Below are 15,993 nucleotides of genomic sequence, written 5' to 3'. Positions count from 1 at the left end.
AAGAAGAAAGATGGTGAAAAATCTCAAGATAAGCATGGGGATAAGGGTAAAACCAAAGATCCCACTTCAAATCTTAAACACTCTTCAGAGGGTGGGGATAAAACTAATTCTTCCTCTTCTTCTCAACCTGCACACATTAAAAAGCCTTGGTGCTTTGTGTGTAAAAACAGAGGCCATAGGCCAGGGGATAAGTCCTGTCCAGGTAAACCCCCTGAGCCTACCACCACTAATACATCAAGCTCTAGTGCCCCTAGCAGTAGTGGTACTAGTGGTGGGACTGCTGGCAACAGTCAAGCAAAGGGTGTAGTTGGGTTCACTTATGGGTCCATCATAGAAACTGGGGTAGTCAGTCCCAAGACAGTTTCTGTCACACCTAGTGGCATTGGCCTTGCCACACTGGCTGCTTGTCCCCTTACAATAGATAAGTACAGGCAGACAGTTTCAATAAATGGTGTTGAGGCCTTGGCCTACAGGGACACAGGTGCCAGTATCACTTTGGTGACTGAAAACCTAGTGGCTCCTGAACAACACATCATTGGACAACAGTATAAAATTATTGATGTCCATAACTCCACTAAGTTTCTGCCCTTAGCTTTAATTCAGTTTAGTTGGGGTGGAGTTACTGGCCCTAAGCAGGTGGTGGTATCACCTAGCTTACCTGTAGACTGTCTCTTAGGTAATGACCTAGAGGCCTCAGGTTGGGCTGATGTAGAGTTTTATGCCCATGCAGCCATGCTGGGCATCCCAGAGGAATTGTTCCCTCTCATTTCTACTGAAATGAAAAAGCAAAGGAGAGAAGGCCTGAAAACTCAGGATCCCTCACCATCAACAGGTAAAAAGGGTGTCACAGTATCCCCTAACCACCCTGCCATTCAGGATACCATTCCTGTGGTGGGAGAAACCTCTCCTGGGGTGGCACCTGTTCCAAGGGAAGCATCAGCTGGCAAAGCTCTACTCCCTGAGGTAGAAGTACCTCTCTGTGGGATAACTAACATTGGTGAGAAAAAGAGCACCATTTCAGTTAACAAGGAGCATCCCTCCAACCCTCCCAGAGAAACTTTAGTGCAGAAACTCTGCACTGCCTCACAACACTTAGGACAGCATCCCTGCCCTAGTGTGGAGCTCATAGGACAGGATCCCTGCCCTGCTCCAACTCAAGAGAAACAGTATCCCTGTTCTCTCTTCCAGCCATTTGGACAAAGCTTTTGCCCAGCCATGGCTTTTCTGAGATAGCATCCCTGTCTGGCATTTCCATCACTACAAATAGGTTCAGTGGACAATCCCCACTGCTCTAAACTAAAACTTACTGATAGAAACTCTGAAAATACATCTTCACATTGTTGCTTAGCTAAAAAACTTCAAACAGGGTGGTTTACATCCCCACAGGGAAGTAACCATATAGTGGATGATAAAGGGAGTAACCAGTCTATTGCAGAGCTACTCTCTACTTATCACCACTTAGACAATAAAGTCTCAACTGGCCAAGGTTAGCCTTATTGTTCTTCGTTTGGGGGGGGGTTGTGTGAGAAAGTAGCCTCTTTCTAGCCTTCTTACCCCCACTTTGGGCCTGTTTGTGAGTGTATGTCAGGGTGTTTTCACTGTCTCACTGGTATCCTGCTAGCCAGGGCCCAGTGCTCACAGTGAAAACCCTATGTTTTCAGTATGTTTGTTATGTGTCACTGGGACCCTGCTAGTCAGGACCCCAGTGCTCATAAGTTTGTGACCTATAGGTATGTGTTCCCTGTGTGATGCCTAACTGTCTCACTGAGGCTCTGCTAACCAGAACCTCAGTGGTTATGCTCTCTCTTTACAAATTGTCACTAACAGGCTAGTGACCAATTTTACCAATTTACATTGGCTTACTGGAACACCCTTATAATTCCCTAGTATATGGTACTGAGGTACCCAGGGTATTGGGGTTCCAGGAGATCCCTATGGGCTGCAGCATTTCTTTTGCCACTCATAGGGAGCTCTGACAATTCTTACACAGGCCTGCCACTGCAGCCTGAGTGAAATAACGTCAACGTTATTTTGCCGCCATTTTACACTGCACTTAAGTAACTTATAAGTCACCTATATGTCTAACCTTTACCTGGTAAGGGTTAGGTGCAAAGTTACTTAGTGTGTGGGCACCCTGGCACTAGCCAAGGTGCCCCCACATTGTTCAGGGCCAATTCCCCGGACTTTGTGAGTTCGGGGACACCATTACACACGTGCACTACCTATAGGTCACTACCTATATGTAGCTTCACAATGGTAACTCCGAATTTGGCCATGTAACATGTCTATGATCATGGAATTGCCCCCTCTATACCATCCTGGCATAGTTGGCACAATCCCATGATCCCAGTGGTCTGTAGCACAGACCCTGGTACTGCCAAACTGCCTTTCCCGGGGTTTCACTGCAGCTGCTGTCAACCCCTCAGACAGGCTTCTGCCCTCCTGGGGTCCAGCCAGAAGCCTCCCCCAGCCTCTGGAAATGCTTTCATGGGCACACATGGTGCCCATTTCTGCATAAGCCAGTCTACACCGGTTCAGGGACCCCTTAGCCCTGCTCTGGCGCGAAACTGGACAAAGGAAAGGGGAGTGACCACTCCCCTGACCTGTACCTCCCCTGGGAGGTGCCCAGAGCTCCTCCAGTGTTCTCCAGACCTCTGCCATCTTGGAAACAGAGGTGCTGCTGGCACACTGGACTGCTCTGAGTGGCCAGTGCCATCAGGTGACGTCAGAGACTCCTTCTGATAGGCTCCTTCAGGTGTTGCTAGCCTATCCTCTCTCCTAGGTAGCCAAACCCTCTTTTCTGGCTATTTAGGTTCTCTGTCTCTTGGGATTCCTTAGATAACGAATGCAAGAGCTCATCCGAGTTCCTCTGCATCTCTCTCTTCACCTTCTGCCAAGGAATCGACTGCTGACCGCGCTGGAAGACTGCAAAACTGCAACATAGTAGCAAAGATGACTACTGCAACTCTGTAACGCTGATCCTGCCGCCTTCTCGACTGTTTTCCTGGTGGTGCATGCTGTGGGGGTAGTCTGCCTCCTCTCTGCACTAGAAGCTCCGAAGAAATCTCCCGTGGGCCGACGGAATCGTCCCCCTGCAACCGCAGGCACCAAAGAACTGCATCACCGGTACCCTGGGTCTCCTCTCAGCACGACGAGCGAGGTCCCTTGAATCCAGCAACTCTGTCCAAGTGACTCCCACAGTCCAGTGACTCTTCAGTCCAAGTTTGGTGGAAGTAAGTCCTTGCCTCCCACGCCAGACTGCATTGTTGGGAACCGCGACTTTTGCAGCTACTCCGGCCTCCGTGCACTTCCGGCGGAAATCCTTTGTGCACAGTCCAGCCTGGGTCCACGGCACTCTAACCTGCATTGCACGACCTCCTAAGTTGTTCTCCGGCGACGTGGGACTCCTTTGTGCGACTTCGGGTGAGCACCATTTCATGCATCTTTGTAGTGCCTGTTTTTGGCACTTCTGCGGGTGCTGCCTGCTGCTGAGAGGACTCCTTGTCTTGCTCGACGCCCCCTCTGTCCCCAGACGCAATTGGCAACATCCTGGTCCCTCCTAGGCCACAGCAGCATCCAAAAATACTAACCGCACAATTTGCAGCTAGCAAGGCTTGTTGGTGGTTTTTCGGTGGGAAAACACTTCTGCACAACTGTCCACGGCATGTGAGATCTGTCCTCCAAAGGGGAAGTCTCTAGCCCTTGTCGTTCTTGCAGAAACCTACGCTTCTACTGTCCAGTAGCAGCATCTTTGCACCCACAGCTGGCATTTCCTGGGCATCTGCCCATCTCCGACTTGCTTGTGACTTTTGGACTTGGTCCCCTTGTTCCACAGGTACCCTTGACTGGAAATCCATCGTTGTTGCATTGTTGGTTTGTGTCTTTCCTGCAGAATTCCCCTATCACGACTTCTATGTCCTTTAGGGAACTTTAGTGCACTTTGCACTCACTTTTCAGGGTCTTGGGTTGGGCTATTTTTCTAACCCTTACTATTTTCTAATAGTCCCAGTGACCCTCTACACGGTCACATAGGTTTGGGGTCCATTCGTGGTTCACATTCCACTTTTGGAGTATATGGTTTGTGTTGCCCCTATCCCTATGTGTCCCCATTGCATCCTATTGTAACTTTACATTGTTTGCACTGTTTTCTAATACTATTACTGCATATTTTGGTATTGTGTACATATATCTTGTGTATATTTGCTATCCTCATACTGAGGGTACTCACTAAGATACTTTTGGCATATTGTCATAAAAATAAAGTACCTTTATTTTTAGTATATCTGTGTATTGTGTTTTCTTATGATATTGTGCATATGACACTAGTGGTACTGTAGGAGCTTCACTCGTCTCCTAGTTCAGCCTAAGCTGCTCTGCTAAGCTACCATTATCTATCAGCCTATGCTGCTAGACACCCTATACACTAATAAGGGATAACTGGGCCTGGTGCAAGGTGCAAGTACCCCTAGGTACTCACTACAAGCCAGTCCAGCCTCCTACATTGCAAGGGAATTGAACTAGTGTTCTAATGAATCAAAGGGACAATGAGCATCTATGACTTTACTCTGTTCTAACATTTCCCAAATTTCCTGCCACAACTCTTTGTTCCAAATCTCCTTTGAATGAATGAACCAGTTATGTGCAATCCATGTGGAAAGCCAAACGGCTAATCCATTGGCAGTGAAGCAAGAATCAGTGTAAAAATGACACGTCTCAAGCAGCTCTTGCTTTAAAGTCTGACACACATTGTACAACTCTGTATATTGGCTACTTTTTCCTTCTCCTGTGGTAGACAACAACTTTTCAGTATCTGGATTGTATAACACTGCTTTACATTGTCATTTAGTACCCACGCATTTCAATGAATCATTAGTAAAACAAACACGATTTCTATCCTCAGGGGACAGGAATTAAAAGGGTGCACTCAATTTCACTGGTGACTCTTTTACCTGTGGTGCTTCCTGCACTCTCTCCTCATCCTGTAAAGGGGCTTGTGAGACCTGTTCATTTAGGGCTGCAGTGCCTGTTGGTTCTACTTGAGCCCTGTCTTGTATGTACTTTATCCAAAGCATAATACTAGCCTCTTGTGCCTGTCCTATACTGTGATATTTAGGTGAACTCATCACCCACTGCATGATTGATATTTCAGATTTCAGAATTACATTATAATGTAATGTCATTTGCTCAGTATTCACTAGAGCCCAATAACAAGTCAAAAGCTGTTTTTTGAAAGGAGTATAGCGCTCCTCAAAGTCACATAGTTTTCTAATCCAAAGCCCCTGGGGCACCCTTGTCCTCCCCTGTTTCTGCCACATACTCAAGTTTACAAATAGTCCCTGATTTACATGTAAATCAGTGTTTCCCTCCTGCACTGCGCACAAATCTAAAGTCTGTTGAATTATTTAATTTACCAAATCAAAAGCACGCAGCTGCTTCTCACTCCATTCAAACTCATGTTTTTTCCAAGTTACTTTGTACCAAAACGTTAAGATTTTACTCAGATGAGGGCTATACTGTTTCAAAAAATCAAACAATTTCATGAAACTCTGTGTCTCTTGCTAAGTGCAAATAGTAAGAAACTCTGAAATGTTTTGTTTTACCTGTGACAACATCTGCCTATTTTCTGGATTCCACTGAATTCCCAGAAACTGCACATTTTGTAACAGTACCTCTGTCTTGGCTGAATTAATTATACGCATCGTACTTTGCAAAAGTGGTCTGAATATACCGGTAACATCGTCAACTTCTTGCTCAGTGTAATCTTTTAAAGAATACACTTCAACTCCTGCCAAAAACTGTGGGCTGCTCTTTGCACTGAGAACTACGCTCTTCTCATGAGGCTCACACTGGTCCACACCTTTTTTAACCTCCTCTTTACTGGAACGTGAAAAGCCAGATTCTCCTCTAACAGCTTGGTAGCTTTCAGTTTTATCTTGCAATAACTTGTTCTGGCTAATTTGCTCACGTAAATTCTTATTTTCATGTTCTAACTGTTTACATCTCTCATGTATTTTTCTGTAAGCAGACAAAAGTATCCAAACCCTTCTGTCAAGAACAAAAGGGACATCACTCCTTTAAAAAAGCACCTTTTCTAAATATGAAAACACTTTTGTTTTATCCAAGCACTCATCCCAAAACTTAGAAAGTCCTGATAAACAAGAAAACATGTTTGTCACAGCACCATAAGGCAGTTTAACTTCACATGCATTTTCAAACATGGTCTGTGGTGTTTCCTTTAATTCTCTAAACAACAAAAACAATTACACTTTTAAATCGTGCACTTCCAATCTCCAATTCCACTCCCAGACTGACGCTAGACCAAAATGTTTTGCTTTCACCAATGACAGAGCTGACAAAAATCTCTGGAATGCACTTCTTAATTTAAAGAAGACATTTATTATTACTTCATCACGAGGTTCCTGAGAGAGGAGATTAGTAGGTTGGAGGCACACGTTTGTGAAATAGTCACAGCAATGAAAGGCAAATATATCAAAGTGATTCTCAATTGCAATGTACACAGCAAATATATGTGATTATACTATAGCTTAACTGCCAAGCAAAGAATAAAAGTCAAAATCCATCACCGTAAGGCCTGTCACTACTCATCATCTTTTTCATGCCAGCAAGTTGATGACCCCTGTTCAACTGCGAGAAAGAGATTTTCCACCCTCACAGGACAGGTCAGGCAGTTGATGTCCACTCCTGACTGAAGTCTCGGAAGATTCTCCCTCACTGCTGCCCAGGGACACCTTTTATGGATTAAATAATTGAATATTCAAAACTTGCTGGCTATAGTAGGTCAGAGTTGGAAGAAACAACGTTGAAAGTTGGCCAAATTTTCAAGGCTGTCTCTCCCAAGGCAGAGCCCTTACCTGCACTAAAGAAAAACACAAAATATGCGCTTCCTTATCATGCTATCATGTTCGGTAACAGAAAATACGAAAAACACAAGCTTAGCTTACCATGTGGAAAAACACAGCTCATCTGCAATGTCTTAACTGCAATGTCTAACGCCACGATAAAGCCAATAGGCAGTTAAACTGAATACAAAATGTAATGTCTAACACCACGTTAAAGCCAATAGGCAGCTAAACTGAATACAAAATGTAATGTCTAATGCCACGTTAAAGCCAATAGACAGCTCAACTGAATCCAAAATGTAATGTGCTACTGGTGAACATTGAACAACTAATATGCACAGTGATGAAACACAAAGTCAGTGGTCAAACATACCTAATTTCATTACAGCTCCTCAAGAAAACCTCTGCAGACCCAGCGCACTGCAGAACTACCTCCCCATTTCACTGCTTCCGTTCCCAGCCACAGTCCTGGAGAAGGCCGCCAACCGTCAGCTCACCGATAAACCTGGAGAGAAAGAACCTCCTTGACAACACTCAATCCAGTTTCTGAGCCATCCACAGCACAGAGACTGCCCTGATCACTGCCATGTAGGACATCTGCACCCTGCTTGACAGAGAAGAATCGGTTGCCTTGATCCTTCTCATAATTTCTGCTGTCTTCGACACCGTTTCCCACCACATTCTCATCAACAGACTGCTCCAGATTGGTATAAAGGGAGACGCAATGAGATGGACTGCATCATTCCTCATGGGATGCACGCAAAGAGTACACTCTCTTCACCTCAGAACCCACAAACACCATCTGCGGCATCCCCCAAAGTTCATCCCTCTACCACACCCTCTTCAACACCTCTATGACACCAACATTGTCAGAACCCACAATATCAACATCATATACTACGCTTACGACACCCAGTTTATACTATCGCTCTTACAGACACCACCACAACCAGGACCAACATCCACAACTGCATAAAGCAGAATGTAGCTTGGATGAAAGACAACTGCCTGAAGCTCAACACGGACAAGGTCAAAGTGCTCATTTTTGGCAACCTCATTTCCCCCCTGGATAGACACCTGTTGGCCAGCAGAACTTGGACCCACACCCACACCAAAAGGCCACACCCGCAATCTCAGAATAATCCTGGACTTCAAACTCACAGTCCAAAAACAGATCAACTCAGTTTCCGCTACCTGCTTCCACTCTCTCTGTATGCTGAGAAGAATCTTCAAATGGCTCTCCTTAAGCATGAGAAAAACAGTCACGCAAGCCCTGATCTTCAGCCATCTGGACTACGGCAATGCTCTGTATGTAGGAACTACCACCAAACTCATGAGAAGACTCCAGACGATACAGAACACAGAAGCCAGAATGATCCTCAACCTGCCCAAACGGACCCACATCACTTACACCTGAGGGACCTCCTCTGGCTCCCCGTCCAGAAAAAAACATGCCAAATTCAAACTTGTGACACATGCCCACAAAACCCTCCATGTCCTGGGTCAAGCTTACCGGAACCGCTGCCTGAAGTTCCACCAACCAGCCAGAAACCTTTGCTCTGCCTCCCTTGCCTTAGCTCTGACACCGCACATCTGCCGTAGCCACAGTGAAGGCTGCTCCTTCTACCACCTTCTAAGCCAAGTCCTGGAAGGCCCTCCCTCTCCACCTCAGATCATCACTATTCCTGACAGACTTCAGGAAGAGACTCAAGACCTAGCTCTTTGATTAAAAGCCCAGAAGCCCAGCGCCTGGGTATCCTCACAGGTGATAAGCTGTGCTCTGCAAATACAGCTTGATTGATTGATTGATCACCAAATTTGGTGGAGGTGTAGGGCCAGGGGTTTCCCCATAGGGAAAAGTAGTTTCTCAGTAGAGATTTTTTTTTTTAAAAGGTGCATTTGCACAGAGGATTATATTGTCAATGTGAGGAGGTTATCATAAGGAAGAACTCTAAACAAATTAAATGGTATTCTGAATGGAAAATTATGTGATTTTCCCTAAAATACTCATGAAAATCTGTGGTTGTTCGGCTTTCCATCCTGAGTCAATTAGACTTTGTGATTAGCACAACGTACTAAGACAACACTTGGATATACATGTTAATATTCAAATGTAGTTTTATTGCTTACTTTGTGAAGAGAACCAAAGCTGTTTATTCTCACCCTCCATAATACAAGTATGGATAATATATCTCACTCTGGTTAGTAATGTTTTTACATTGTCACCTCAGCAGAAAATTACTGAGTGACAGAAGGAAAAAACAGATCCCTGCTGTCTGATGTCAGCTCATGTTGCACAGGAAATCCGGGTGCAGGAAGGGTTATATGACGGAACACCGAATCTTAAACTACTACTAACCTTAACAACGAGGTCGGAACACCGACCTCGTCTTTACTACTAATGATTTTACCACGAATGCCTTAACAACGATATTTCGTTGTAAAGGCATTCCTGATAAAATCATTAGCAATAGGCACCATTCACCCTACATCCCTCACCCCACCCCCCAACCCCACCTCAAAACCTAAAACCCCCTGACACCCCACCCACTCCCCAAAACCAAAAACGCCCCACCCCCCCAACCCCACCCTAAAACCTAAAACCCCCTGACCCCCCACCCACTCCCCAAAACCAAAAACGCCCCACCCCAAAACCTAAAACCCCCTGACCCCCCCACCCACTCCCCAAAACCAAAAACGCCCCACCCCCCCAACCCCACCCTAAAACCTAAAACCCCGACCCCCCCATCCACTCCCCAAAACCAAAAATGCCCCACCCCCCCAACCCCACCCCAAAACCTAAAACCCCCTGACCCCCCCACCCCCTCCCCAAAACCTAAAACCCCCCACTTACCTGAGTCGTCACCTTGTCACCTGCGTCGTCCTCCTCAGCCGACTCCCTTGTTTGTACCTTAACCATGCATGTTCGTTGTTCAGGACATGCGTGGTTAAGGCACAAAATAACGAAGTCGTGGTTAAAGAAAGCGTTGTTACGCTTTCGTTAACCAGGACTTCGTTATAAAAAATTCGGCATAAAGGATGTTTACCTGCAGGAAGTGGTTCAGATAAAGTGTAACAATAATGCAGGCGAAACCAGAAAACTTTGCATATTCCCTATTTTTATACCACGTGCCCATGTGTAGTGTTATACCTCTCCAGCTCTTAGAAGGTGGTAATGGGATTCATTTGCCACAGTAGAAATAGATGAAAGGGTAGCTTTCCAAATCGAAATGAAGAATAAAGATATTCAAGCTATTTTTGAAGGGCCGGAGGACAGAGTGGGTCTGCAGGTACCAAAAAGCAAATTCCAAAGGCTTGTGTATACCAACGTGCTGATATTATATAATTAGAGTATATGTTAGATAATAAGCTTTTGACATGAATTAGATATGAAGAGGGAATGCCGAGTTATAAGAAAGTATTTTCTGCTGTCGTGTACGGAAGCCTAGAACCTCTTTTGAATAAATACAAGTCACAAAAAAGTGCCTTACACAGGATTCTGGCAGGGGTTTGTACCACCAAACTCCAATATACAGTATAAACTTCAATTACGCAGTGTGAGATTTAAGGATCACCTCTGTCTGAAGAGTTAATGACAAAATGCAATCTGTTCACCAACGATAAATAATGTCGTAAGTAAGATGTATTCTAAAAAATTGGAAGAAATAGTAAACCATACCAGCATTACCATTTTACAATGATGTTTTTCTATGGATTACGTATTCCTGATATATCAGGAATATGCTCTGTTAAGTTTGAGTCTTTCTTTCGATATGCTGATTTTACTTACATGGTATTTCACTCTCACAGTGCTTTATCCGGGCGCTGTTGAAACAGAGTGGTGAAGATCGCCACTGAGCAGGGTCTTGGTCGATGTGGGGCTATATATTACCATCTACTTATTAGTGTATTGCCAGACTCGTTACCTGCAGACACCGCGCACTCTCTATCAGGCGTACAAATCTTGCATATATTTTTTGGATCACTGCGTGCATTTTAAGTTCCAAGATGGAGGTAATAAAGCTAAGAGCTGTTAGACTCATTTAAAAGCGCACTCTAAGTGTCATGGTCTTACATTTTACTGTTGCTTGATGTCTGTTGCATTCTGGGTAAAATGTGCAAGCCCCCTAATAGGTTTGGATGTGGACCAGATGCATCTACAAAATACTTAGAACTCTGCAGCTCTCAAAGTTAGTAAATCTGTCAAAGATCTTAAAATGCCCTGGCAAGTGAATAGGAATCCACTTGTGTTTATAAGTTCCATATGCTGATCAATTGTGACACTTAAAAGTAATTCACTCAAGAAAGTACAAGAGGTAATAGTTTCAAGAATGTTTTGAACCAATGGAAGTTGAAGTGGTGTAGCAGTGATGAGAGATGCCTCAACCATTAAATATTTCCACTTCAGCTCGTATTTTCTTTCGCGGGTTCCCTTTCTCAAAGTAATACCTGTACAAATACGAACCAAACTCAAGCATGTAAGTCTTGGGTGTTCTTGCCTTTGTTTTTCTTTTACCCTTTCGTCTCAACACAGTGTTAGTTTGCTCTTTGTGAATGGCTTTGCAAGGATACCCATATTCCTAGGACCATTTGCTGGCTTGAGTCTGGTTCTTGTTTTGTTTCCATGTGGCGCATTATATTTTTTGTTCACAGTTTTCAGTTTTTACTGATTTTTTCTGACAAATACAGACAGAAAACAATGTATTTCCTACAGAAAATTGGTCTTCTTTTGAGTCACTTTTCGTATTGCCTTTCATCAATTAGATGATAGATGGTGTTTAGAGTTAACCCGTTGGGTGCCTAGGGCGAGGTGGTCTCCTCCTCATCCGCGGCGTAGCCACCTAGTCCTGGTATGGGCCCTCAGGGGAAGCGCTAGCCTCCCTCTGGGGGCTTCGCACCCGCCCTAGAGGAAGGGCTCGAAGGGGAATCACTTCCCCTTCCACCCATGCCCCCCATGCCTTCCACCCATGCCCCCCTAGTGATGTGTGATGATGTCATCATGCGATTGGGCCCCCACTGCGCTGGAAGCTCAGCTTCCCGCGTGGATCGGAAGAGAAATGCAGAAGCATTTCTCTTCCGATCACAGGCTGGGAGCGGGAGAGGCATCAAAGGAAAGGAAAGGTCTTTCCTTTCTTTAAGGTCTCTCTTAGCATTTCTGCTGCCCGATCATGAAGCGATTGGGCAGCAAAAATGCCCACTAGACACCAGGGATGTTTGTTGTTTTTGCATTTGTGCAGAAGGGGAGCGACCCATTGGGCAAGGTCGCTTCCCAGGGGGGCAAATTATTTTAAGGCTATATTGAAATTAGGCCGATCTGACTCCAGTGGGGCAGAAACCTCTAGACACCAGGGATCTTTTTTTATTTTTTAACTTTTTTACATGTGGGGAGCAACCCCTTAGGCAAGTGTCGCTCCCCTGGGTGGCAAATTCTATTTAGGCCATCGCTGCCCCCTTTGGGGGCAGATTGGCATATTTTTAATAGGTCAATCTGCCCCCGAGAGGGTCAGAAACCACTAGACACCAGGGATTTTTATTATTTTGTGACAATTTCACGCATGGGGAGCGACCCCATTGGCAAGGGTCGCTCCCCTGGGGGGGCAAACTTTTTTAGGCCATTTCTGTCCCACTTGGGGGCAGATCAGCCTGTTTTTATTAGGCCGATCTGCATCCGAGGGGGGCAGAAACCACTAGGCACCAGGGATTTTTCTTTTGCGTCAATCTCACTCAAGGAGAGCGACCCCTTAGGCAAGGGTGGCTCCCCTGGGGGGCAAATTTATTTTAGGCTATTTCTGTACCCCTTGGGGGCAGAAACTACTTAGGCACCAGGGATTAGTGTGTGTGTGTTTTGTTTGGGGGACAGCCCTTTGGGCAAGGGTCGCTCCCCATGGGAGCACGTCACTGTTGGCCATTTTTGACCCCCTTGGGGGCAGATCAGCCTAATTTTGTGAGGCCCATCTGCCCCTAGGAGGGGCAAAAAGCCCACCAGAGAAAAGAGAAGATATTTTTTCAAAAAAAGAGGGTGGGGGTATGGCCATCACCCCACCCCAAAGAAATGGGGACAAAGTTGTTCTGCCCACTGGTGGCAGATGGGGCAATCAAGGCTGGTCCACTTCCCGGTGGGGGGGGGGGGGGTGGCAGAAAGCCTACTAGATGCCAGGGAATTAAAAAAAAAATAGTAGGGTGGTGGCTACCAACCAGTATGGGCGTGGTTATGCTCCCACCCCACCTGAAGGGGTAACAGTCTTTCAGCTCTCCCCCTAAAGCACTAAAACATCTTATCCCATGACAAGCAAGAGGAGATTTGATTATTTTGGGTTTTGGTTTTACATTTGGGCCATGTAAGCTTGTCTAACTCTCAAAATCGTCCCTCTTGGAGTGGTGAGGGCTGCTCTTTTTTTACTTTGGGACGCTGCCATGAAGAAAAATCTACGAGACCTAGACACATCTGAAAACTAAACAGCTAGGTGAGTCCAGGGTGGTCTCCTTCACATACACCCACACCCTTTTCTTACCCACAATGCACTGCAAACCTCCAACTTTGCTGGAAATCACACGTTTCCCACATTTTTGTGATGGAACCTTCGGGAATCTGCAGGAATCCACAAAATTTCTTCCACCCAGCATTGTCGCATCTATACAGATAAAAATTCTGCCACACTTGTCAGCCTAAAAATGATTTTTTTCAAACTGTCCTTTTGGACCCGCTTTGGTTCCCTCTCATTTTCAACATGCATTTGGCTCGTCCCTGTCACAGGCACTTGCCCCACCTACACAAGTGAGGTATCAGTTTTTACCAGGAGACTGAGGGGAATCTTGGGTGGTAGGAAATTTGGGCTGGTGCAGTGATCCCACACAGAAATATTGGAAAAATATGATTTTTTAGCTAAATTTAAGGTTTGCTGAGGATTCGGGGTAAGAAATCACTGGGGGATCAATGCAAGTCAGACCTCCATGGACTCCCTCGGGTGTCTAGTTTTCAGAAATGTTTGGGTTTGGTATGTTCCCTATATGGCTGTTGAGGCCAGAACCAAAAATGCAGGTTCTACCCGGCAAAAACAGGTAGTTTTGTATTTGAGGATTTTGATGTGGTCACATAGTGTTTTACGGCATTTCCTTTCATTGGCACTAGGCCTACCCACACAAGTGAGGTACCATTTTTATCGGGAGACTTGGGGAAATGCTGGGTGGAAGGAAATTTGTGGCTCCTCTCAGATTCTAGAACTTTCTATCACCAAAATGTGAGGAAAAAGTGTGTTTTGTCAAATTGTGAGGTTTGCAAAGGATTCTGGGTAACAGAACCTGGTGAAAGCCCAACAAGTCACCCCGTACTGAATTTCCCTAGGTATCTAGTTTAAAAAAATGCAAAGGTTTGGTAGGTTTTCCTTGGTGCCGGCTGAGCTAGAGGCTAAGATCCACAGCTAGGCACTTTCCAAAAAACATGTCAGATTTCAATGTAAAAATGTAATGTATCCATGTTGCGTTTCCTGTCACAGACATTCGGCCTACACATGCAAGTGAGGTACCATTTTATCGGGAGACTTGGGGAAACACAGAATAGCAGAACAAGTTTTATTGCCCCTAGTCTTTCTCTCCAAAATGTAAAAAAGACATCTATTTGAGAAATGCTTTGTAATTCACATTCTAGTATGGGCACCCGGAATTCAGAGATGTGCAAATAACCACTGCTTCTCAATACCTTATCTTGTGCCCAATTTGGAAATGCAAAGGTTTCCTTGATACCTAATTTTCACTCATTATATTGCACCAATTTAATTGCTATATACCTGGTATACAATGAAAACCCATTGTAAGGTGCAGCTCCTTTATTTGCACTGGGTACCCAGGGTTCTAGATGAACCTACAAGCCCTAAATATCCACACAACCAGAAGAGTCCAGCAGACATAACGGTATATACTTTAAAAAATCTGACATCGTAGGAAAAACATACAGAGTAAAACGTAGAGAAAAATTGTTTTTTTTAACCTCAAGTTCAATATTCTTTTATTTCAGCTGTTATTTTCTGTTGGAAACCCTTGTAGGATCTACACAAATGACCACTTGCTGAATTCAGAGTTTTGTCTGCTTTTCAGAAATGTTTAGCTTTCTGAGATCCAGTATTGGTTTCACACCCGTTTCTGTCACTAATTTGAAGGAGGCTAAAAGCACAGAAAATAGTGAAAATGGGGTATGTCCCAGTAAAATGCCAAATTGTGTCCTATTCAAGTCTGCCTGTTCCTGAAAGCTGGGACGATGGTGATTTTAGCACCACAAACACTTTGTTGATACATTTTCAGGGGAAAAAACACAAGCCTTCTTCTGCAGCCCTTTTTTGAAAATTTTGCTGTATTTTGGCTAATTTCATGGTCTCCTCCAGGGGAAACCACAAACTCTGGGTACCTCTAGGATGTTAAAAAAAAAAGGACGCAAATTTGGCTTGAGTAGCTTATGTGTCCAAAAAGTTATGAGGGCCTAAGCACAAACTGCCCCAAATAGCCAAAAAAAAGGCCTGGCACCTGAGGGGGAAAAGGCCTGGCAGCGAAGGGGTTAAAAACAGAGTGAGATTTCCTTAAATAACATGTCAACATCCATTTATAGTAAAATGCTAATATTTACCCAAGGGTGTATTTTTATGTTATACTTGGCTGCTTAATTTGGGAAAACACAATAGACGTCAAAATACGAGTGCACAATTGCTATTTAAATAAATGTGGAAATATCCCCTTTTACAACTTCATTTATTCAGCTAACAAAATAAATATGGATAAATACTGAAAGGATGGCAAAATAATGAATAGGGATGAATACAGATGGAAATATTAAAAATCAGAAGTACTATAAAATCAGGAGCCTTAATTACATTCCGTGCATACCAGTTGAAAGCTTTACTGAGATCTACCCCAAAACAATGTGTGGGCCTACTCATCCTGGCTCACTCACATGGATCTTGACTGAAAATATTTGGCAAATAGGGCATTTTAAAGCACTTTGCATCAGTAACTCTGGGCTAAATTTGATGGGATTTATAGAGAGATTTGCAGACACTTTATGGGTTCCTAAAAAGGACATTTGGGAAATAGATTGGCAAATTGTGCATTTCCCTGAACCTGGGTAATTATTGTTTCTCAGTATCTT

The 15,993-nt window shown here is 44.5% G+C and overlaps 1 long non-coding RNA gene across 1 annotated transcript in view; it reads left to right on the top strand.

Moving 5' to 3' along the window:
* LOC138247327 (uncharacterized) overlaps positions 1–8,710 on the top strand; it is a 106,734-nt gene extending 98,024 nt beyond the window's left edge. Inside the window, exon 3 of the long non-coding RNA XR_011194442.1 lies at positions 7,249–8,710. This is a non-coding gene — a long non-coding RNA (uncharacterized lncRNA). The remainder of the gene's footprint in view (positions 1–7,248) is intronic.
* The last annotated feature ends 7,283 nt before the right edge of the window (positions 8,711–15,993 follow it).

This window comes from Pleurodeles waltl, chromosome 7 (assembly GCF_031143425.1).
Source record: "Pleurodeles waltl isolate 20211129_DDA chromosome 7, aPleWal1.hap1.20221129, whole genome shotgun sequence".
Taxonomy (NCBI): Eukaryota; Metazoa; Chordata; class Amphibia; order Caudata; family Salamandridae; genus Pleurodeles; species Pleurodeles waltl.
This window is presented reverse-complemented; position numbering and strand designations above follow the sequence as displayed.